Source organism: Neodiprion lecontei, chromosome 1 (assembly GCF_021901455.1).
Source record: "Neodiprion lecontei isolate iyNeoLeco1 chromosome 1, iyNeoLeco1.1, whole genome shotgun sequence".
Classification (NCBI taxonomy): Eukaryota; Metazoa; Arthropoda; class Insecta; order Hymenoptera; family Diprionidae; genus Neodiprion; species Neodiprion lecontei.
Genome location: NC_060260.1, coordinates 12,271,465 through 12,297,733, shown reverse-complemented (window position 1 = coordinate 12,297,733; position 26,269 = coordinate 12,271,465). Strand labels below are relative to the sequence as shown.

General features: G+C 35.6%; 1 long non-coding RNA gene across 1 annotated transcript; it reads left to right on the top strand.

The window, feature by feature from the left end:
* Window positions 1-10,138: 10,138 nt before the first annotated feature.
* On the top strand, window positions 10,139-21,294 carry LOC107220537. Its single transcript, XR_001525605.2, has 4 exons — window positions 10,139-10,334; window positions 15,500-15,773; window positions 20,419-20,533; window positions 20,663-21,294. It is a non-coding gene; the product is annotated as an uncharacterized LOC107220537 (long non-coding RNA).
* Window positions 21,295-26,269: the final 4,975 nt, after the last annotated feature.

Below are 26,269 nucleotides of genomic sequence, written 5' to 3'. Positions count from 1 at the left end.
CTATTTCTCCTTATCGTAATCTTCGACCCTTTCACAATAAATCAATTATCTCACTCATACGGAACAAGTTTCTTTCATCTCCCCTCATCCTGCGTACAAGCGGATAGTTGACCTCTTAAAAACTCGAATTAATTAGCTGTGATATCGTGACATGCTGGGTGCGGATTTGGTCACAGACAGCAGCTCGTCGTCATCACAGTCACTACCACGTAACAGCGTTATCTGTTACATGTACACGAGGAGTTAGTTATTACGCAGAAATTCAGATTGCGACATGGCGCAAGTCGCGTTTTGATTATCTTCTTTACTGCCAAAACATAGAGATCTAATACAGGGTGTTATACAGGGTGATGACTGATTTTAATAAAATATGTGATTCACGTTCAATCAGTTTTTCTGACTCATACCGTTACGTGATTCGCTACCTACTTTGACAGAAATCTTAATCGTTATAATAAATAATATCAAGACACTTCCTAGGCTGGCTAAAAGAACATAGACTACAAAGCGGCGAGACAAGTCAGACAATTATATTTGATGGAAAAATAATATGCATTTGTTCAGGAAGTAAACAGGATAGTCGGATCTACGTGTAATTGTAAGAGTTATGGTGTTGGGTGTCAGTGACGTACCTAGCATACAAAAATTTCATCTCTTTTTCAAACGAATCGATTGAGGTACCTACGTTCAATCAAATTTTTATTCATTTCAATCGCACATTTTCTTGACACAAAATTTACATTATTGCAAGAAACCTTACACCCTGTTATCTCAAATAAGTTGATAGTCAGCACGATTCATTCGAAGGCTTGATTCAATTCTGTATTAAGCTGTATTTCCTTCGTGCAGTGGTGAGCTTTCGCGAACGAGCGAGAGGGAATATTTGCTGCGACGACGACCACCCAAAGACTTTCGATGATGTTACAAATCTGTTTGCGTCGTAGAAGGCAATGAAACAGCAATTTCAAGTTGAGACTATTGAATGTGCGATTTCAATTACTAATTTTCGTTCTAAAACAGAAACTAAAAACGTTTTGTAACACTTGTGACTGTTTCATTTAGTGCATCTCATTATTTTGTATGTAGACAATTTCCAAATAAACGCAACTTCGATGCTTATCCTAGGTGCCGCTTCCGATCGGGACGCCCCTGTTGGGTGTTTTGGAGTTGGCACAATCTTAAGTGCATTTGGGAGAGGAAATTTGATTGAGATAATTTCACTTCCGCTATCGTGTAATTATACACAAGGATAATTAAAAAATGAACCTCCACTTTCGTATGGTTACGCGCGTACATATCAGGATAAATAATAAGCCTACGCTATCGGATATTATTACAAGAATAAATAATTGTAGACCTCCGATGTCGGATGGATATAACAAGGATGAATATATAGGTAATGTTTATTTATACATACAAAGATAGATACTCTGCTATTAGATGGTTTCTATTATTTTTTTACAAACGCCTCCTGACAAACGGTAAATGTGAAATTGGTGATTCTCGGTTAAATTCAACGTGAAGAGACGTTTATCAGGCCATTCCCAAAAATACTATAAAGCTAAGGTATGAATTTAACGACTATGATCTACTATTTGCAAAAGTTAGACAGTTTAGATATTTTACACAGTGGATTTATTCAAGTGAATTATAATGGACGAACACGGAGAGACAGAAGAAGGATAACGCTGGTAGAATATAGCGTCATACTTCCCGTTAGCGCTGATGAGTTTAAATTTCAAATGACAATGTTAGCCATCCTAACAAATTGCAACTATATATATATATATATATATATATATGTCGCAATATTATAGTTGTGCCGTTATAAATTTGTAAACGTCTCAGATAATATTACCCAAAAATCGAATAAGTTATTTCAGCAATATATATATATACTATACTATATACTATACTATATATATATATATTGCTGAAAAACAACAAAAGAAATTTTAATATTGATTGTACGAGTTCCTGACGGATTACATGCGCGAGTGGTAAGAAATTCATAAACATAAAATTGTATGAACACAATTCAATCACGGCAAAAGCAGATATGATTAAAATTGCACACTTATTTATATTGTATAAATTACAATTACAACAGCAATTTAGTAACTTAATAGTTTTTAGCGAATCGCTTAGCTTTTATCAGCACCACTAGACGCGGAACGGTAATCTTCGTAAATGTATGTACCTAAGTTGCACATGGGCTGTCAAAAATTATTGTGAATTTACCACACATTTACTGCACAAAAGAGTTGTCGATTTACGAAATCAGGTTACAAATTTACAAATTCGGTACAGCGACCTAAATTACTATGTATTTGTATTAAATTGACAAGGAAGACTTCTCATTTTACTAAAATTTATAGGAAAAACAAAAACGTTATTTGTATTTAATAAATTTTTTAGTAAATTTATTGTATTTGTAAATTGAATCAACAGTAAACGTATGATGAATTCATTGTTCTGTATCCGAATCAAACTTCTAATACAGTGTAGGAAGTTCTGAACACAAATTCTTAACAGTGTGCCCTCACTGAATGGCGGTAGACAGTAAAGGAGACAGGAAGAAATATACTTAAATATAAAGGGAGGCAAATAGAAGTGTTATATATTGGGGTGAGGTGGCATGAAATAAATAACTCGGTGTTTAAAAGTAATGATGACTAATTAACTGACTGTGAATAATATGCTAATGCGTACGACTTAACTACCCGTGGGTAACTAACAATGAGGCGTACATGTTCTCTGTCTACATTCTCGCTACAGATCGGTGACTTATCGATAAGCTGGGCCTCTATTCGTAAGGTTTGAAAAATGATCTTGACCTTGTAGTACAAGTGTTGTTGTGGATCTTGGAAATGTAGGTCATTATTTAACAACAAGTTTCTGCAGTTAACGTTTCGACTCTGATTGGAGTCATCCTCGGGACATATTTAATGCATCTATTGAAACATATAATTACAAAACATTGTTGGTACCGAGCCGGAGCAATCTTAATAATATATAATAAAATTAGAATAATAATGAAAAGTAAAACATAAGCTTTGTATATAGAAACAAAGGAACACTAACCTCATATAAAAATGCTTCTACAACAATATTTTGTAATTATATGTTTCAATAGATGCATTAAATATGTCCTGAGGATGACTCCAATCAGAGTCGAAACGTTGACGGCAAAAACTTGGGGTTAAATAATGACCTACATTTCCAAGATCCACAACAACACTCTATTCGTGAGGTACTGTTTCGCATACATCACAAGAAGAAATCGTATATTTAAATAGGAAATTATTCAATGAAACTAAAATATAGCTATCTAGCAAAATATGATATATTGTGATTATTAAGAACTTTTAATCTCTTATATCTTATTCTAATCTTTAGTGCGATCTGCGTTAGAGTGAAATTTCAGTCAGTCGTCTTTCTTCCGGCAGTTCTTTCTCGATATCTCTGAATTCTACCGTAGTATTCGACGCACTCTTGTCGATCGTTGTCGATTTTTCCGCGATAAATTCAGCGGTTACGACGGCTTTGTACGTTTTGGTGACGAGAATAACGACTAGCATTCAATAAACGTCTTCGAAATCCGTGATGTATGGAAGTAACATATGTGTAGATTTTATCTCACACGGTGTCATCATCATGTGCAAAAAAGGTCATCGCTTCACTTGAGCAATCTTCTGTTTCCGTTTACAGTTGAGATCCCTGGAGTATTTTCAGTTGCCGGTACTTGAATATCGTACATTTGCGACGTGAATTTCGTGTACAGAACAGCCGATGGCACGAATGTATGGCAAGAAATATTTCTTGCGTGAAAGTACGTTAGTATCATCAAGATCGCGTCGAGCGTCTTGAAGTTCATCTTATTTCGAGACTTCGATCTCGTGGCATTCATTACGGAAAATACTCCACCGATTACCGCATTATTCAGTGGCAGCGATAAAATTTTCAATACGAACGCCGCCAGTTTCTCGAATGTCCGAGAACCAACGGCATTTTTAACGTGGTAGAACTTTTTATAATTTCGTCTGAAAAATGTAGCGACCAATCGACGAAGGGAAGTTTTCGCAATTGATTCTCTTATCGGTAAGATCAGTCTTAATGTCGAGCAGAGCTATTGGCAAGTCACCGATGGACACTTTTCTTACTGTGCTCCAAACTGATTTCGGGCATAGTTTCGTCGATGTTTTTAATATCGACAACTCGTCAGGTTTAAAATCATCCGCCGTGGCTGCATTCTTAAACTCGACGCCGAAATCGGCATAAGCTAACTCGTCATCGGAATGGAATTGAATTTTGCCACGGTCTCTCATTCGCACTTGCCACGAAGAGGGGTTTAATAACGCGAGCAGCTATTGACATTAAGAACTTCGACAAGGTTTTTTTGTTACCTCTTGCTGCGTACTTTGAAATAAAACATTTGCTTCGTTAACCTCAAGCTAAATCGATTTCAAGAATGTTAAATACAAGTGATTTGCTGGGTCTTTGGACATACTGCACAAAGTTCTCGCGGTATAGCATTTCTCTTTTTCTGTGTGTTTCGAATCATTTCCTTCAGACGTGTGAATAGAGAGAGATTTTTTCCACACAAGCTACTGGCACCATCGGTCCCTATACCAATTAAATATTTTACGAGTAAGTTGACTTTCTTTGGTCCTTTTACCGCAATACTTATATGTACGAATAGTTAAGGAGCTGGGTGCCAAAATTTCTAAATGATTTGTTTGTCTGGCAGATATTATTAATATCAAATTTTGTACCGTAAGAAACATTAAGGACCGCGTCTGCCACCATGACAGGCCTGCGTTGTCAATTGACATCGCTTAAGAAATTAAAAAAAAAGGTGTGCTAAATCATTTGTTCGTGTCTGCCTCTTGGACTGATGCTCAGAATCGTCCTCGAAACGTCCTGAAAATCCAGAGGCAGACATCCAGACCCCTGATTTTCCAAAGGTAGACCATTTGAATATAATTTTTTTTTTTTAACTCTACGCTCGCGCCAGGCCACAAGTAAAAAATTCTGCGCCTACAAAGTGTTAATGAAAATAATTAATGTTACATACAAGCAATCGATAGGAACAATTTTAAAAACATATTTCAAAAATTCGGGTTCTAAATCTGTTACCTGCCGTCCCGCAGGTATAAAATGAACTGCATAGTTTGTCTTTCTTTCTTACAATTAGAGAGAAGAAAGTGAGAACGTTATAACTCCGTATAGAGTTGGCGCATACCTATACATAGATATATGTGTAGGTATATACCTATACATATATAATAAATTGTTAAATAATTATTTGTTTAAACGATTTGTTAATAACTCTTGGCCAATATTATTATTGATGATTATTGTTCATAGCATGCGGAATGTTGTTGAATTTTTTCAGGTTTTTATCAACTAACAAAGTACGAAAAGTCTGATCGTATACAATTTTTGGCTGGGACGATCCATGACATACATCCTTAAATTTGTTTGCGTCTTTCGACGTTGTGATAAACTGTTTTTTCTCTTTTTTTTATTGGATACAATAAAAAACACTCAACACATTAATAATACTAAAACTATTAATACCAACAATAAATAGCCGTAATACCGACTTTCCCTTGATTCTGCGTAAACTTCAAAAAATGGTACACCTCAAAATCAGTGACCAAAATGTCTGCCAACTTTTTTTTGTATTCGGGTAGTCCTATTGAATCGAATGGACGCGACTAGAACGACGAACAAATGATTTAGTAGAGCTTTTTTTTTTACATTTTTACAACTACGTCCCGTGATAATGCAGGGCCCTGAATGTCTGCCTCTGGATTTTCAACGTTTTGAGGACGATTCTGACCATCAGTCCAAGAGGCAGACACGAACACATGATTTAGTACCCTTTTTTTACATTTTTGAAGCGCTGTAACTCAAAAACGCAGGGATGTAGGACCTCAATTAATTGGACCAAATCGATTTGTATTGATCTGAACTTTCATCCCTATCGATATGAAAGACGAACAAATCATTCACCAAAATGGCAGCCAGGTCCTTAACTATAAGATGTTGAATTGCTTGTGAGACGACAACGAAGGAAGCTCGGCGCTGCCAGCCATGGTCCGGCATAGACAGTAGAGCGCTGTTTTCCCCGTGCTCTGAATTGCGTGTCCTATGGCGGAACATGTTGTTTCAGTATTGGGATTGTCACTTTGCAATGCGTCATGTGGTGGCAAAAAACTAACTAATTTTTTTCTAACTAATAACTTTTTCGCGTGTGGATACTAGAACAGTTATATGACTGATTACGTTTCATCAATTTATGTTACATGAGCAATTTGAAACCCCAAGAACTACGATTTTACCCTTTAACAAACAAAAACTTAGATGATGTGGTGATTGAATGGCGTCGACAATAAGGGTGTGACGTCACGAGAACATTTTCCAATAATTGAAGAGCTGAAGTGAATATTTTCACGTAGTGACAGCTGACTTGAATTTGTTTTATTCGTCCATCTTCTGGTGATAATGTTAATTTGTCGGAATTGCAGGGCATCGCTGGTGAACTTTCGTGTAATTTATTGTATCTGCTGCGGTGTAATACCGTTGCGGATGATAACGGTAAGATGCTGCTTCTACAGGGTATCTCATTTTTATCAATCCAGTCAAATGTCTCGAAAAGCAAAAGTGTGAGTGAAAAATGCTTCAGACAAAAGTTGTAAGACTCGAAGGTGGAAAGGGATGAAAGTGTCAGATTTTCCGTAAGTAAACCCGCCAAGGGCAGATGTAGGTCGACTTGTTTTTTTCAAACGGAACACTATACTTTTCTCATCGGCATCTGAGTATCAAATTCTTCACCGAAAATTACATACTTACCACTTAAACTCGACCGACGATGAGGTACGAGTCGCTCAAGTCTGACAGGGGCCGGGACATAAAGGCATCCGCTGTGCCCCAATTTACCTTATTTTCTAAATATTTACAATTTTAAAAAAAATCTCTACCTTTATTTTTCACTCACGCTTTTGGTTTTCGAGATATCTGACTGGATTAATTTTTACATTTCAGCATCATGTAATAATAACTTTACACCTGAATATTGCTGTTATTTGAAAAAATATTCCGTTGTTCATAAAACACAGCATATTTATGTTGCTAATGCAGCGTTAAATAAAGAGCGGCAAGAACATCTGTGGTACAGCAATATTAGTCGCTGGCCGAGGTCCAAATATGCTTTATTGTTGAAGGTCCAGTTTTTTCCGAGTTAGAAGTCTGATGTCACGCTTAAAATCAGCCGCCAAACTCATCTCAAGCATCAATTCTCCTCACGGTTTTCATTTTCTGTTGCTCTTTCGGCTGATTGTGAGCGCAGGGTACTAAATCAGCCGGGATCATTGCGAAATCAAAACAAGTGACACAATCTGACAGTCATATCTATCCATTTACAAAACTTTCAAGCAAATGACTAATCAAACATAACGCAATGATAAAATATCGTCATTCTGATTTCCACACAGGACCGAATGGAAAAACTACTCTCGACAGACCCGGGTCGAATAATAAACGAAGTTTTGAAAAGTAGGTAACACTGAAAAAATAAAGCTGGTATTATGTGTTTTGTAAAGATGCTGAATTTGATAGAAAATACGAGGATATTGAACGGTATAAAGAGATACTCAATTTTGAAGATAACGGTTATGTTGCGTAATTTGTGCATTATTCAAAAGTATCAGGCAATTCAATAATTTTAGAATGAGTTTCATGAGAGAAATCATCCAATTGACGAGCACTAATGGAGCGCTAACTACGGAAGAGGCGCTACATACAATTAAGATCGAACTTCACTTGCAGGTAAGTTCGTTTGATCCTATAATTTTATGCCCCTAGAAAACTTATCTTCGCCAAATCAAAGAACTCGCAAGAACTGATCCGAGGTTCCAGGAAACGGATATGGCGTCCGATACGTTTAAAACAAGTGACGTCAGAACACATGTCTTAAAAAAACGTTAGTGCCACAAGAATATGAGCGACGAATAAATAAAATAATCAATACTTCGAGCGACGTGATGAAACACTTGGAGGACAAACGTGTGCTCACTGAAAATGCATGTGATATATAATTATGGGTACCGTCAAACATAAATTAATATTATCTGGCTCATAAAAATTAAATCGACATCATTGACCGAGGGGTTTGTCACTCCTCTAACTAGGTATACGCTTTTATGCGAATCTTGTGAAACCGTGTGAAATCATTTGAGACCTTCTCAAATATATTTCAATTTTGCAAATCCTTGAATTCTTTGCAATTTTATGAAATCATACAATCAGGTGTATGCCCAAATTCATAAACGATTAGGAGGCAGTCCCGCAAAGCAGGACGGCACCTAGTACCGGACACACATACTATATCCCAAAGTCAAAACAGTACCTACTACAGTTTTCTTGCACGATTCGAAGGTGCAGTACAATGGACGTAGCGATCGGAGTATACAGCAAGCAGCAATGAGCATTCGTGCGTTACCGAGAGTCTGTATAAATTTGCGTAGCACCTAATTTTCACATGCATATATTTTGCAAAATATTTTTTTTTTCGTCTGGGATGTCCGTTGCCTGTTGGTACGTATTCTTTCAAACAGCGTTCAACGAAATTTAATATATTGCGAACGAGGACGTATTTTATCATTCACGGGTTTCCGATACCGGGCACTTGATTTCTCCCCCAGTACCAAACATCTATTTAAAAAAAATTTTTTTTCATATTTTTGGTATTTATACAAACCTTGCTCCTATTTATTTTAGTCAATTTGTACCATAACTACTCAATCGAAAATACTCGAGAAAGAAAAATGGTCCGAAGATAACTTCGAGAAGCCGCGCTGAAGTATACAGTACCAAAAAGTACCATCCAGTGCTGAAATTTCAAAGAACTGGTGCACGAGGTGTGCACAGATATTCCTCAGTTCTCTGACCAATATATGTGTGTGACCATTGCAAGATTTATTAATCATTTCTTTCCAATCGTTTTTTTTATTTAAGTAACGTATTGAATCTTAAGTGAGAGAGATTATTCAGTATTTTTTTTTATTCATATTTTTACAACATTTTACATTTTTATGTGATTCTACCTAATGAATTTTCCTAAGTTTTTTATATATTTACATTATTTTATTATTTTTTTTTTTTATTTTTACGTTTTTTGTTGTTTCATGTGCGCATATTTATTTTCAAGAGTATTAATTATATATATCCCGCGCCTCTTCCGCACCGCTGCAATGCCTGGCTAGCATAGAAAAGGCGCTGCCGCACCGTGTCGTGGCTGATCTGTGAATTTTTAAATTCCTAATATCTTTCGAATGGAATATACGATTTGAAAAATTCAAAAAGTAATCTAGAGGTATCGAAACAATTTTGAATAAAAAATAATTTATTTGGATAAGGATTTAAACAGAAATATGAACGGTGCGGTCTAATTTTGGTCGGTATTTCTATCAACTTTTAAAATGTAAAAAGTGGTTATTGTGACATAACGATAATAGTTGGACATAATATATGGTATCGCGAAGTTTTTCGTACATATTGATATGTTCTTTAACATTGTAGAACCTACTTTTGTTCTATCATCAATAGTTTCCGCAGCGCATGCGACGAAAGACGTTAAGTTTTAGTAAGGATCCCTAATCTTTTCTAGCAATAAACATAGCCCGTGTCGCTCAGGGTGAACGTAGCTTTCCAACGGTGAAAGAATTTTTGAAATCGGCAGAGTAGTTTTTCAGTTTATTCCTTACAAACATACACACACGCAAGAATACAAAAATACACGTCTTTCCTCTTCGTAATATCAGCATAGGTAACCTCATGCGTCCGGCACTTGGTGACGCTATCGCTATCCTTGTCGCCCTACTCGGCAGCACCCCCACCACTCCAATTCCCGGTCCATTCCGTTTGGTCCAGGGATACGCCGAGTCTCGTAACGCGTAGCGATAATGTTGGGAGGGGCCGCGGACGCCGGCTTCCTGGTTTGCGAGTGACATTCCCACCCATGAATTATGGTTCCTAGACGGTGCATTTACGCTCGCCACTCCACCAGTCGCGATACAACTGGTGGGGGTCGTTGGATGCTTGACATATTAGGACGCCGCTCTGGGCACCGGAATTCAGTCGCTGCTGTACCTTTGGTTCGGTTGAACGTCGCCGGAGGAAACGGAAGTTTAAGTCACGCGATAAATAAATCATGAAGTTCTTATTGATATTTTCTGCATTTTTCACGGTATTACATGCGCAGAATTATACTTGCGAACGGGAAAAAATCAATGTTACAGATGGGTATATCTCTGAAAATAACTTGAGTGAGTACATTTGAAACACTTTTTTTTACTATCGCAAAATGCATTTATTATTATGCCGAAATTTTGACGTACAAACAATCAGAATAGTGTAAAATTTTTAGAACAAAAGTCATATAATATGCACTAGATCGCACGTATTAAGTTTTTTTAAACTGTGTACCTGTACGTGTAGAATTTATGATCCTCCAATTCTCATCTGGCAATTAGAAATTCGTTCTTTAGCTTTCCGTTTTCCTCTTTCCTCACAACAAAGGTTGAATTTTTACTAGATCTTCCCGTTTTGTCGCGTAGAAAAACACCTCCAATCATTCTCAGATGGACGCATGTGTGTGTGTATGAATGCATATGTATTTATTATGTATGCGTTTACTTATCTATGCGATTAATTTATTTTTCCGACGATATTGCGAGATCGAGTTACCGGATTTTTGTGATTTTGGTATCCATCGACGCGGATTTTCCAAATTTATAACTGATGAGATTTTGGCTTCGATCGATTTAATATTTTTCAAATTATTTGAATAACACAAATCTGATATAAAATGAAAATGTGCAGATATCTTGAGAATGGATAAACAGTAGGGTGATTCAAAAAAGAAAATAAAAATTTTTTTTTTTTTCCAAACAGGCTCAAAAGTTTTGCTTGGATGTAAAAAAAATTACTGTGAAAAAATGAGCCCTTAATATTAATATTAAGATAGTCCTCATCGCATTTTTTTAATTCCCATAAGAATAACATGGGAAAAATTATTTTCGCTTCTTCTGATTTTTATACCTTTTAAAAACGACCAATCGACTAAAAAAGCGCTATTCTGATCTTTGTAGAGAATTGAACGTTCTACAAAAAAGGTCTGAAATATTTTTTGTCAAGTCCAATCGTTCAAAAGTGATTCAAGATCATAGTTGAAATTTTCAAAAATTTTATCGAATTTTGTATGTTACACCAAAACTCTTGGTTTTATTGTCGAAATGAGGATCAAATTTTTTGTCAAACGTGAATTGGACTTCTGATAAATGTCGACCAACGATTTTTTTTTTTTTGTTAATTCAAATAAATATAATGCTTTTAAAGAATTTCTTCGCAGAATTTGGTTTAAAAAATTTATATTACCATTAAAAAATCATATAGATTCTAATTTAAAGACACAGCTGTTCTTAATTTTAGTCTTAAACTTTTTCTTGTTCTGGGCAAAATATAAAGCAAAAAATAAAAAATTTTATTGTAATAATCTGATCACTTTGATTGATAAGTTTTGTCGATAAAATTGCTCATCTGTTTACATCAAATATTTATTACAGAAGAGATTTTTTGTAACAATTGGGAAAACGTTTTCGATGACTGCGAACAACCTGTAATAAATACTGCAACTGTTGTAACTAAAGAGTTAGGCAGCAGTTATATACTTCAATGTGCATTCCTTGTGCATTATGTCATGTTTTCAACGACGATATCGTTTCTGCGGTATATGATTATTAATAATAAGTGATGGAAGTGTTAATTGTTTGTATTTTCAGTACAGGATACACTTAAAATAGTACTTAACTTGTGCCTCCTTTCTTTGACACCTGATATACAGGTCTGTGATTCTAGTGCGAATGCTAATTCATATCTACAATAATTTTATTGCAAACTACTTATAAAAAAAAAAAATAGATAATTTTTTTATAGTCTACTGGTACAGAGACATTTTATTGGATCTCACTCTTACTGTGGATTTTCAATGGTAAATTGTTTAGCTGTTACGACAATAATGTACAAATAATGTATTCGCGTTCAGCAACGTCCTTAGTAACTTTGAAATTTTTGAAAAATTGAACTTTGATCTTGAATCACTTTTCATCGAGTGGACTGATCAAAAAATGTTTTCAGACGTTTTTTGTAGAACGTTCAATTCCCCGCAATGATCAGAATAGCGCTTTTTTATTCGATTGGTCGTTTAAAAGGTATAAAAATCAGAAGAAGCTAAAATAATTTTTCCCATGTTATTCTTATGGGAATTAAAAAAATGCGATGAGGACTATCTTAATATCAATATTAAGGGCTCATTTTTTCACAGTAATTTTTTTTACACCCAAACAAAACTTTTGAGCCTGTTCGGAAGAAAAACAAATTTTTTTTTTTTTTTTTTCGAAACACCCTAATAAACAGATTCGAATAAAAGTTGGTATCACGTAATCTTTAGGTTCACTGACCACGGATATAAAGTCAAAGTTGGGAATTCATTATTAGTATGAATAATTTTACAATTAGTATGATTTCGGCGCGAAACGAGTTTGAAAACGGGTAGTATGAAGGATGATTCGTGCTGCGCTCAAACTCGCTTCTTCTATCATTAAGACATTCCGTTTAACCAAGATCGGCGGTCATCGACGCCTCCAAGTTCTTAAAAAAAAAAAACAATCCGTATTACCTGACTCGCAGTGAACTCCAACTGGTTCCTGAGCTCGTTACGTAAAAATATTTATTCACCATTTTTAATGACTCGAAAGTGCGCGTTAACTTCTGTAGACTTCACAATTCTAATTATTTGACTATTCGAGCTAAAGAGGGTCCATGATATAGTGAATAGTCGAGGTTAGACTGTATTTGAATCGTAGTTTTGTGTGTTTCTACAAGGCACATAGGTATTATACGTACGAGTATATGATAACACGCCGCAGCACCTGATGAATAATAGAAAAAAAAGTAGACTCCTTTCAGATTCCACTTGAAAAATTTACTAGTAATACAGAATTTAATAAGCAGCCCGAAACTATTTTTTTTATAATTAAAAAACTTGTCATTAATGAGGTAAAAATCGTCGAACATTTGAATTGTTTATAAAAATTGGGATATTCAATAATGTTCAACATTATATTTTTTTTTTTATGAAAGCTTATTCGTTCACCTTCCGAATGCACTGTAAATAATGTCTTTACGTCGAATAGAACCGGATATATGCGCGCTCCTTTCGCATCAAAATTGAACGATTGTCTTGTAACTTTCGAAAACAAACATAATTCGGACGAACACCAAAATGCGTATCGATTCTTTTTACCTTTATTTCATGTGAAAAAAAGTATGAATAGATTGAAAAAATGCGAGTTCATTTTTTGATTGACGTGACGTAGAATTCCTCATACGTATGTTGATATAGATACACATTCTTAATATTTCAATGAAAATTATATTCACCGGCGTCCGTATTTCTACGCAATGCGATCACGTGACTGGTAATAGTCTAATAGCCGGTATTCATAGTCAGGTTCGATTTGCAGGACTGTCTTGAGTCAGGTCAAAGCATAGCTTGATCGGCTGAGAGCTGTTCCTGATACAGTCTCGAAAATAATACGTAACTATTTACGAATACCGGCCAGACGTCGTCACAGGTAATTTTAAATTGAAAATTGCAACGAATAGCTGTTAGCAAATTCATGATATAGCAACGAAAATATCATCAATCTCCCAGGTCTCACCACGTGGAGGTCGCTATCAAACAGAGACCCACCTAACCCGTCCGTACCTCGCAACCATGATCGGGTTTGCACCAAACAAATTCAAAATGATAAAAAATAATATAAAAGGGTGAAAGTAAAATTAAACTCGTTTAAATTTGATAAACATAATCACGAAATCTGTATGAAAAGGATCTCGTATCATCATATCATATCAATCAGATATATAATTATAACAATATGACTAGCAAATTTTTGGCATAGTAATACACATAACTAACTAAACATAAATCACAGAAATATTGCACGTAAGCTTGTATACAAAGCTATTATCTTTGAGGGGGTTCGCGGATTGAGAGTTGTCGGGCGCGTCTAGAATCTACGATCTCGGGTAACAAACAAAAGTGAAAGAAATCTGCTGATTTATTCTCCATTTTTTCGGTCCAGAATTTATCGTCACGTTTCATTTTATCAAAAATCAATCCCTTTGGCGTCCAAACTATAAAATAGCACCACTCCCTATTCGTAATGTGTAGAAGACCTTGGACCTGATACATGTAATTATGAGAAAGCTCTAACTTGGCTTGTTTTGCCGAATTTCGAAAAAAAATTCACTGTCCGCTGTGTCTCACTTCAAAGATAACGTACTTTCAAGTATGTTTTTCGCAAATCTGAAAGCGAAATCGAAAATTCGGCAAAACGAGCGACACAGATCTATTCTTTATCTTCAAAATGACCCCCTAAGAACCTGATTATCTTCAAAAATGAGGAAATGATAAGGAAAATCGTGAGTCTCTGTTCGCGCGCACTCTTCGAGGCATAGGCAACGCCCTTAATATTATCTTGACAAGCAAGAATTACCATATGATCTTTGAAACATTGTTATGCATGTTGTGCATTTCGTTACTCACTATTGTACTTCTCACGACTGTACCGCGATTGTCCCTAAAGTGCTATATTTTATTGTACTTTTTGGTGGGCGGAAAAGCAAATGGTGCAATAAAATTTCTTTCAGTGTAGCTGTTACCAGAAAGTCTAGTATCCGTTACTATTCTTTCTCATTACGATCGCTGTTACTATATTTTCATGTAACTGTTGCGAAAATTTAAAGCTTGTGCAACAATAAATTGACGTTAAAGCCTTATTTAACTAAAAAAGTGCAGCAAGCCGAACAAACTGATTTTGCGTTGCAATTACCTGTTTACCGAATTTTTCTAGTTACTATAACAAATGAAATTTTTTCTTTCTCTTTTAATTTACGTGATTTCAGATATTTTTACGTATTGAGAGTTGACTCATTTCTCGTTACATCGACTTTATAGCTCTGATATCACGTTGCGTCGATCTGTGTTAAGCACTTGCTGATTGAGTGACACCTTGGAGGCGTTGATAAGCTGTCCAGTAAACTAAGGACGTCTTCAAAATGTCTTTTCCTTGAGAGCTGAAAGACGTTGGAAAATGTTGCATTCGCCACGTTTTCGACATATTTTAGGTAGAACCGACGAAGCGTTTCGTTAAAATCTTCTTCGATCAAATCGACTCCCTCTCGCTCTTCGTATTTATTTCGCTATTGTATGTTTTCATCATCAAACCGATGAATCGTCCCTGCAATTAGTCACCTTTCATCGTATCATGTGGGTGTAATTTTTAATTCCTAATGCTGGATGGGAATTGGTGGATCAAGATTGTAAATATTTTTGTGGGATCTTTACGAAGACGATATTTTCCAGGCGAAGACGATCTTATTATAAATAATAGAGGGGAAATGAAATTGGCTTACCCTCAGCCACGTGAAAGGCTCATAGATCTTGTGCCATTATCAAGCTTTGACCCACCCGTGATTTCCGTCAAAAGGTGCTACGGGTACTGTCCGTCACGTCTCAACTATAAACCGTCAAAAATCACCAAGAAGCAAATTATCGTTAAACATCGATACAGGGATGCGAAAGATGAGACACAGACGGAGTACATCTCAATAGATGTCGAGGAACATGTCGAATGCAGGTATGAATGAATTTCCGGAATCGAATAATCTCTGATTTTGTCCATCGATTATGTGTGTATCAAGCGTACAGTCCTAACGCGAAAATATGAAAACAAGAAAGAAATAGACAAATTTTCATTTGAAAATTTGGAAGTTGAAACTCACGACAAGAAAATTTAACGTCAGATAGTGTTAGACCGACAAAATATTATACTGCCGTGCTTAGGAAAAAGGCAGTAAAATACAAAAAGTGAAATTGGAGAAAAATGGAATTTAAATTTCAGATATTTTAAAACTAAATTAATGATATTATTCTTCTATAATTACAATTAAATTACTAATAATATACTACATGAATCTATAAAAAGTTAATTAAGTATACATACAGGAAATATGTAATCAAGGTGCCCAAAATAAGTGACGTACTGCCTTTAATTGCTGTAAACGAAAAGGCAGTAATGTAGAATAAAAATTCGCAATGCTTACAAACACAACATGTCATAATGATAAAATGAATAATAATTGTTAAGACTGTGAAAAAACACAATTTTTTTCAAAAACGCACTTAACTTCAATAGTTGTTAACCAGAACAACGTCAAGGAAATGCACGCTGCTATAACACTGTCTTAGTCTGAAATGTCACGAATCCGACAGAAGAAGGCAGTAAAATGACTATTATTGTTTTTTTCCACAGTAAATACAGATGAAAAAATATAACCATAACGCGTATTAACCCTTCGTACCCGGTGTCTTTCGTATGACAGTCGTGATCCTTGTGATGAGAGAAAATCTCACGCTATCGCGCAAGCGCTAAGAGCGAAATTTTGAATTTGATTTTGATAAAAAGCGAAAACAACTTAATAAATCATGTTTTTATAGTCCTATAATTGCAGTATTTAATATTTTTTGTACAATAAAATATTTAAAAATTCTTATTATTCATAAAAAATCATAAACATATCTTTGTAGGTTACATATCGTAACATGTTTACAAAATAATTCATTTAGATGAAAAAATAAATTTAAAAATTTACTTACTTATTTGATACTTAAAGAAGATATTGTCACTCAAAATCAATTTATAACAATACTTAGTTATCACATTTTTTTAATTTTAAAATAATAAAACAATAACTACAACAGCATAGAAAACACGGAGTGACATGGAATATTTATATATCTATATATAATTTCAAATATAGCGACTAGAAACTACGGAAATAACCGGAGTATAACGAAGCCATCCGAATTGAGGTTTTTCTTATCAACGACTTGACTGAAGTGATGAGAGAAATTCTCACAGCTGTCAATAAATATTTTTTTTTGCTTCATACTTTTGAGTTTTTCGAAAAGTTTTATTGACTATCATGTAAAGCATAAAATTCAGTGAAGGTGAAAAAATTTTCAAATGGTCATTCCATTTGAAATTATAAAGAAAAAAAAGTTTGAAAATGAGCGTGAGAGATTCTCTCTACGCTACGGGTACGAAGAGTTAAAAGAATAAAAAGGCAATACTTATATATCTCTTTCAAATGATAAAAGCAGTACAATTTGAATATTACTGCTTTCTTACTTTGAGAAATAGACTTACTGCTTTTATACTTGGGAAATGTAATTGATTCAAAATATTTGTCCCACTTAAAAAAATTACTATCATATTGAAATAACGTTTTTAATGGAATATTTTATCACTCATACATAGGAAATCGTTGAAAAAACAGATTAGCACTGGAATTTAAAAAAGGTAGTAGGTGAACTTTACTGCCTTTTTGCTAAGTACGGCAGTATAGCCTATAGAAATCTATATCGCAATTTTCTTAAAGTGTAAAGAAAAACCGTTCAAGGTTCTATTCAGTAAAATTTTTATTATTGATGAGCGTATGAACATTTTTTTAAATTCAATTAGGATGAAAATAAGTCTTGTATATGGAAATAGGACGAACGATCGTACGGTATTAGTATTTTAGAATGGAAAATCGACATTGTGACATTTTTAAAGTTGTTTTACAAAATCATTATCCGCATAACAAAATCAATCATCGAGCATGTCAATATTGATAAGTATTAACATAAAGAACAAGAATATAAATATTCAACGTCGTGTTTACAACAAGGTAGTTATAGCATTCCGGCTTATGGTATGTAAGGATTATTAAAAATCAGGATCAAATAAATCAAGCAGGACAGAGATGGTAATGGTAAATGTCGTAACAATTATCCCGACGCTCACAGTTCGGCCTTTCCTGATAAAAGTCCGTCTCGGACGATATAGAAATTCCTCTTTTCCATAACACACGGATACATAATTTTTTTTTTTTTGTTTGTACAATAGTATTCGTCAGCATACAGAAATATTTTACAGCTTTTACAATTCGGGTGTAATTTTTACGGAAATCTTTTGATAATACAACGTCGCCTGCTAAAAAATTTGTTACATTAGTTCCTTTGAAATTTTCTATTTCTTTTTCTTCCTTTAACGTTGCAAATTCGTCTACGTTAGGGCGTAGCAGGTCGAGCGGCGTTCGCATTTCGCGATTGAACAATAATTTCGCTGGCGATTCTCCGGCAGTGGTAGGTATGCTTTGAGCTACGGTACACGAATAGGAATTTTTCAATTGCAGCTTGAATATTTACATAATCCTGATTTACCATGGCTTTAATTTTTCATTTGAAAGTTTTTACAAAGTTTTCGGCGGCGCCGTTGGTTGCTGGATGGTAAAAAAAACTAAAAAAAATACACGATTTTTTGCATAAAATTGTTAATAAAAACGTTACAAATAATAAAGTCGAGTGAAAAACATCTCATTATATCATATGGAACTATTTTACAAACAATGGCGCAGCTGGTTTTCTTCTAACACTTTTTACATGAAAAAATCTCTGTAGCTTGGCCTGAATACCTATGTATCGTAACTGCTTTGCTCGAATTGTCTACGATATACTGCACGCTTGTTATAGATTCGGGCAAATCAGTTATGATGCATAGGTATTTGAGCGAGTCGGCAAGCTCGACGTAATTAAATATGGCCCCTCGCTGGAAAAATGCTACATGCAGCTGCTGCGTCAAACCTGATGGAGGTATTAGAAAGAACTCTCCTCATTCCGATATACGTGTCTGCAAAAATTACTGTATCGTCCGCGTATGCCAGTAGTAACACCTCTGGCACGTGATAAATTTAGTCTCCTCTTATATTCTTTCCCATCGGGAACCTTCCAGGATCTGCCATAATACAGATCGGACAGTAGCGGCGAGAGCATTTCCCCTTGCAAGAGACTGCATTTGACTGAATATCAAATGTCTAATGTCAAGATTCGAATGTAAAGAGCTGGATGGCTAAGAGGCAGATCGATCTGCCAAGGTGAAGCTTGTACTTTGAAGCAAACAGCACGTTCAGCCGAAATAGAAAATCAATCTGGTCGAGGATTGGTCCTCGGATTGATACTGTTGTAATGTCAGTGCCCTTCATTGTCGACAATTTGCGATCAGCTATATCTACGGGCATATTCGATGAGAAAAAAATAAAAATAAAAAAACGTTGACGACGGCGAATATCGTTGAATTTAGAGTAAAAATTTCCTAAAAAGTGTTGCTTCTCATGGTTCTGAATGTAATATTTGGTTGCCAGCAGAGCAGGAATCTCATATTCAGTGGCAAATTTCGTTAAAAAAAAAGGCTTTCGTTGAATTGCGCTTTGATTACGTAATACGGAATTATCGATTACGTTGTCGTACGAATGTAAGGATTGGATGAAAGAATTCCGGTCGGGTCTCTATCTTGAACCAGAGAAACCTGCTATTCCTTCGAGAATGTACGGGTGGCGTAACATCTGCATGAAAATTTAAAAGACGAGAAGCAACCGTTTGAGAAATCTCCGGCAATGTTCCAAGCCGACAATAGTGATCACGAATGAAGCCTTATTGCCAAACGGGTCTAATTTTATTGCTAAACGGGACCCCAGGGCGTACATATTAATGTTTTTCGTTATCGTAAGTCAGAGAACTTTGAAAACTCGTTTACGTTTCGACACTTTGAGGGGGGCCCTCCTCAGAAGCTAGGCATACATGAAACTTGAATCGAAGAAATACAGCCTTAGAACCAAATGATGTCCTGGAAGAATATTCATCGTCATTGATGAATTGGTCTCCTAATAGTAACTAACAGAACCTATTACTCTTACTATCTCGACTATGAAATTTGTGTGCAGTATATAGGCATTGTAAAATTAGGAAGCGGTATCAAAAAGTACGATTCGTTGCCAGGCATGACGCAGTTCGTGGTTGGATCGTCGTAACATTAAGCACAAGATTTTTATTTTCTTTCAAAGCGTAACAGGTCGGATTTATGCCAATTCAACAATTCAAGTTAAGTTAAAAAATGGCTCCGCAAATCTTGACCTCGGATCTGAAAGTACTTAATTTTTTCAATAACATGTCTCATGTCGTGATGCAAATCCGCGGTTTTACTTGCGATACAAATTTAAAGGACTGGGAAAGTTCCAAGTACTTTATTTGAAACTTGAATGGGATACCTTTGCCAGCGACCACGGTTTCGCTGACTTTGACTCTGATACTTATCACTACACTACGCTCTTTCTCTTCGTCAAATATAATCGCATATTGATATAAGAACGATGTATATAATCACAGCTTCTTTCTATCCACAGCCCTTGTATATGCCTGATACCGGAAGACGACTGCGTGAAAGACAATAAACGCTTGAATTCTTCTATATGTGCCTGTGTGTAACAGAAATTTTGGATGGAGCGGTAAATGAAGCAAGTGGGTACCAGGTTTTTGGAGTCATTCGTTTATTTCACACTTGTCAGCTATGAATGAAAATTATATACTTAGCGAGTTAGTACCGACAATGAATTTTTTGATGACTGAAATTTTTCCTTTTCTTTTCAGTATACGTTATGTTCCGGAAGTCACAGATCAAAAAAGTCGACGGTTGGCAGCCATTTGGTGAGGTGAACTTGATTTTGGGAACATTCCACATATTGTCGAGCCACGATTGAAAAAAAATTGCCCAACCAACTTGACGTTGATATTTGAAATGTTTAAAAAGCTAGTAACAATAGGATAACTACTACGAAGGTTAGGGATTAGGTTTCAAAAGGGCGCAACCAGCGATTTTTCGACCAAAGACAATCCTGCTAACGTGTCTCAACAGTTTTAACATTCGGGTGGCATACTATAAAAATGCAAAAGTATTCTGACCGAAAGTGAAACATTTTTGGCGTAAAATGTGAAAATTTGTAAACACTTCTTGGCAGAAAGCAGGTAGCGAAAAAAATTAAAATAGTAGGTGATCTCGCAGAGAATCAGTGCAGTTCAATTTCAAATCTGTTTCCTACCCTAGCCTACGATTCTTCCTTTTTCTGAAAACTTTTATTCCCTACACACAACATGTACTATGATGAACAGTTAATTTGAGGACGTAATATTTATTACAAGGAATTACCAATTTTTTACTGTTAACCTAAGATATTAAGTATTACTAACCAAGCTATTACATTAAAAACATTATTACTGCGATTCAATTCCCACTTGTAAAATCACGTGTAATATAATTGAGCAAGTTATTAAAGTACTGCTTACACAAGTATATTATCCAGTAACTTTTGTCCAAATAAAATGTAGGTCATATTTTTTGTTCCGTAAGTGTTGAAATCGATAAATTCACTTTTTTTTTTACGCATGAAGCTTATTCGTGTTATATAAGACATGTTTCAGCACTTGCGACAAATGTCTCTTGATGAATGTACATTTTTGCTCAATTAAAACCAGTTACGCGTTCTTATTACATTGCATCAGCGTGCAGCTCAAGTGTTTGGTTCAACAGCGAATACTGCGAGGTATTTTGCTCCACAGATGCGTATTTGTATTGCATCAAAACTTTTGTTCCTTTACATCGTACCAGGTTTAAGTTGAGTACCAGTTTAATTACACAGCAATAATTATCATAGAATTTTATTCTCGAATAATATATTATGACTTTTTCGGAGCCCCCTAAGCCAGAGAACTGAGTTGATGTTAGTTTCCCATGTCAATATTTTGACTACGTTTCAGTCTCACAAAAATATATTTTCTCTACCCAATTCTTCTAAGAAATCCAATGTTCAAACAATCCGTACCTACTTCAACCCCTAAGATTTGTACTTCTTCACCCCTTGTTCTTAAGCTTGCTCAATGGTAATATTTTTAAGAAACCACAACAACAATTAAATGTTATATTAATTATATTGATTAAATAATAACATGGCATAATAATTATTATTGTTAACAATTTTTTACCACTACTCAAAATCCCTTCACAATCTCATCGTCACCAATAACCAAAACTCTCAGCAATTTTCAATACAGTCGTGCAAATAAGCATCATCTCAATTTTTTAATTCAAACATTTAATCTTACCCAAGTACTTTTTGTGAGATCAAGATTTTGAAAATTAAAAATACTTATTTTTTGCATTTATTTCAATACATCCATCCGCCAACAATACTATCGTGAATCCGTAAAAATGTTATTCAATATTTAATAATTTCGTACTATATTTACTACTCTGGTACTATCGTGAACCGTCGATACTTCAGAACTTCCGCCCAACTTGGTTAACGATGGAGTGGATGACGTAATGGTCTGCACCAGGAGTCCAGGGCTGTTACTCAAATACTCAGGCAATCGTATTCACGATCAATCCACCATTGAGTTACCCAGAGATACCATTGTGTTTTTTGTAGGCTCAAAAGGTAAACAGAGTCGAGTTATCGTTGGAAATTTTCAGCTGTAAAATGCTGTGTTCATTCGAAAACGAATACGTCACTTGTATGTTTGGTCGATAACGGTAGATCCGCTGTCTCTTTTTAACCTATGAACTCGAGGAGAGCAGAATATCGATAGTCGGTATGTTTGTCAGCTCTGCCATTAAAATAGATCGCGTACTGATCTGTTATTGATAATTGGCCTGACTCAGTAGATAATGATAATGCCGATACCAGTAAGGCCAGCCGGTCAGTATGGATTCTGCAGTGCAGATATGGAATATTTTAGTCTTCTCTTATCTCGTGCAACTCGTGCTTATGATGGATAAAATAGTAAATTTGGATTTACCTCGGACTAAAACCTTGCTATATCTCCTTTAATCAACCGTCACTGCCGAGACCTAATCTCATGCAGCGAACCCCTCACCCACTCTCCAAGTTGCCTGGTTTGTACAAAATATTACTTCAAGCTAGTGTTGATGTTCGAACTATAAACGCATTCGTGTATATTTCACTCACTGAAATGAAGAGAATGGATGCCACATAGCGAGTTATGTTTTAACCAGTTCATGACATATATACCAGTCCAAGACACCAAATTCATTGAATGTCGATAGAATTTAATACATATTAATATTTTGTATCCTGCTTGAAGTGGGATGTATGTAACAGCAATCGTCTAAACCCATTCCAAAACGTTTTGTTCATATCACTTTTACTTGCTTTAGTCAAGGAAAATCAATGGTTATCTAAAAGAATATCTCAACACGTATGAACACGTGTAACTGTCAATAATAAAAAATACTCAAACAAGTTTTGGTCAATCTCCCTATTTTTCCGATCCACTAACAGCAATTACACAGGTCTGCGTTTCTTTTTATATTCTGAAAATTCTTTGACTGGAATGTTAATATTCGTGAAACTAGTTCTGAACCTAATATGAAAACGATATTCATATGATATACATCAGGTAACATTCAACAGATTTAGATGTAACTGTCTTTAAACGGAAAATGGGTGCAAACTTACACGTTAAATGAAATAAAACTACTTGTATCTAAAGTCTTGATAACATCGGTCAATAGTGTTTTTTTTGCCCTTGATATTTAAATAGTTTTAGTAAGATTTGATGACAACGACTGTTTGGCGACTGACGCTTGGATATCGCGCCATAGTAGTTTCTCAAGATCGCCGCGTTCTATCGGCTCATGGCAGCACTGACGCCTGATTTTCGCGGACAAGTGCGCAGGCGCGCGAGCGAATTTGTAGCAGTCGTCAGACCGACGCGCTTCGGAAAACACGTTCTCGACAAGGCCTAAGGCCGATACACATCCAACGTAACGAGCTTGACGAAAACAGTTCTTGTCATAGAGATCGAGAGAACGGCGACGGCTCGAGATTCTCCGATTCTTTGAGAATGAACTTCTGACCGAGGGGACGACAAGAGCTTGAAATCCCCCGGTACAGATACACGAAAATAAAGCGAAAAACAACGTATCGTATACGCGAGATTGCGATGGTGTGAGTCAGACGAGCGATGTACGTTTACGTCAGGTCGATTTGATATCCGTTCGCGCGGTTGGCGACAGAGGGTTTGAATCTGCACGGTTGGAGGAAAAGCGCAGGGTGGTAGATAACTAATTCCACCTTCGGTATTTTCGTGAGAAGAATAACACTTTTGTTCACAAAGACTGATCTCGATCACAACGTGTGTTGAGTCCGCAAGCGATACGCGTATCGTCGCGTAGCCAGACGAATCGTAGCTATCCGGTGTGTGAACGAGGCGAACCGTACGCACAGAGAGTCGAAACCGAACTCTTCTATCGAATGGGTGATCGGTTAATCACCCATGAGTAGACTAGTGTAAGTGTGCGACGTTGCAAAATATCGGCGCACGGCCCGAACAATATCATGTAATGATAGGATGTACACGTAACGATAATATGTTTAAATAAGATCATTAGCACGTCATGGGTTTTTATGCCTCAGGCTTTTCCCATATGAACGAATAAATGAGTACTCATTCACAATAGACCTAGAACTCCCATCCTTGATCATTGAAACCAATACGAAAATCCGAAGTAACTTTAAATTGAAGAAGCTTCCACCATACAACGACCCTAATACAAGAGTAAGCGTAGTTTTTTGAAATCGGCTTTGGTTATTTTTTTCATCGAAATTTTCATACATGATTTAAGAAAGCAATATGAAATGAAAAATTCCTTTTTTTTATTACCTAAGATTTATCAAAACAATACTACATGGCTCAGCAAAATTTTTGTTTTTCTCGTTGCCCGGAATTTTTTCTCGAATATTGGTATTTGAGAACGTAGAATTTCGGAATAACATCAGGATCATATTAAAAACTATCACCCCCCCCTTACAATACAACGATTATATGAAAACTAGCGCCAATCTAATGTAAAGTGAACTTTCTGACTTATAATACAGCCCAAGTTTTTATAGTTGCTTAACATTTCTTGGACAATATGTTTATAATTGTGATCTTTTACGTTGCCTAACGATTTAGAAACAACAGTTTCGAACGAATTCCAGGCATCCTTTTCAGAGTTAGCTATGACATTCTCAAAGTCTGAATCTTCATATCAACGAAGTAGACATGGATTTACTATATATTAATCCTTTGAACGTGACAAAAATATTTATTTTAATAGAGTTATTCTGAGAAGCGTATCTCTCCGTGAATACATGTATGAATAACAAAAAATCATGATGTGATACGTGAGAACGGAATTGACATTCTGAAACAGCGGACCAAAATCTATACATACATGCGATTTACAAGTATTCAGAAAACCTAGTCATCGCGGATCTGTGTTACAGTTGTAGTGTTCTAGCCAAATTTTAAGAGAAACGAAAAATTGTTGATGTACTTCGTAGGCGACAACTCTTACTAGTAAAAAAACTATAATTTTTCTTCACCGCAGATAACATAACTGAACCTAAATGTTCAAGGCTGCTATTATCGCATTGACCATTACATTAAAACTCTGTTATTGTTAAGAAGAGTGACTACCCGTAAGGAATAAATATAACTTGAATTGATCGATAGAAGTTAAATACATTCAAATATTTGAAATTCGTGCTATGTCTTTCAATGCTACAGCGAGACTGTTTCCACGATGTTACTGGTTGACGCAGCAAACGAACAATTTATTCGTTAATCGTAGACATTCCCTTCAAAAAACTACTAAACATCATCTCAAGTATGTAGAATAAGGGGGAACCATAGTTCCAGTACTATAAATCAACATGGCAGTAAAATAGTAACCCTAAAATATCAAACATTTCGTATTCTCGTGAATAGATCACTCTACAATCCCGTAAATCAGACGATCATTTAACTGATATTTCTTCATCTTTGTATTTTAGCAGCCGCATAGTTTACGGGGAAATGTATAAACGCATGTCGGACCATCGGATAAATTCAATCGCTCCGTAGAAGTGTACCTATATATGTCGAAGCTAGCATAAATTTAAGAATTTTTCAATATTGCACAGGTCCGTACAAGCCTATTGAGCAAATATTCTCCAACGAAAATTCCGTATATACTTAGGAAAAGTAAATTTATTTTTATTTATCACCGTAAAAGTAGTTACAGATGCTTTCTAATAGAACGCTGGTTGTACAATGTATCGAATGAAAGGGCGAAAAGACGAATGCACAAAGATTTTAAAATGTGAACAGCTTTTTCAATTAAGGCTGTGATAGCTGATAAGTAATGAAAAA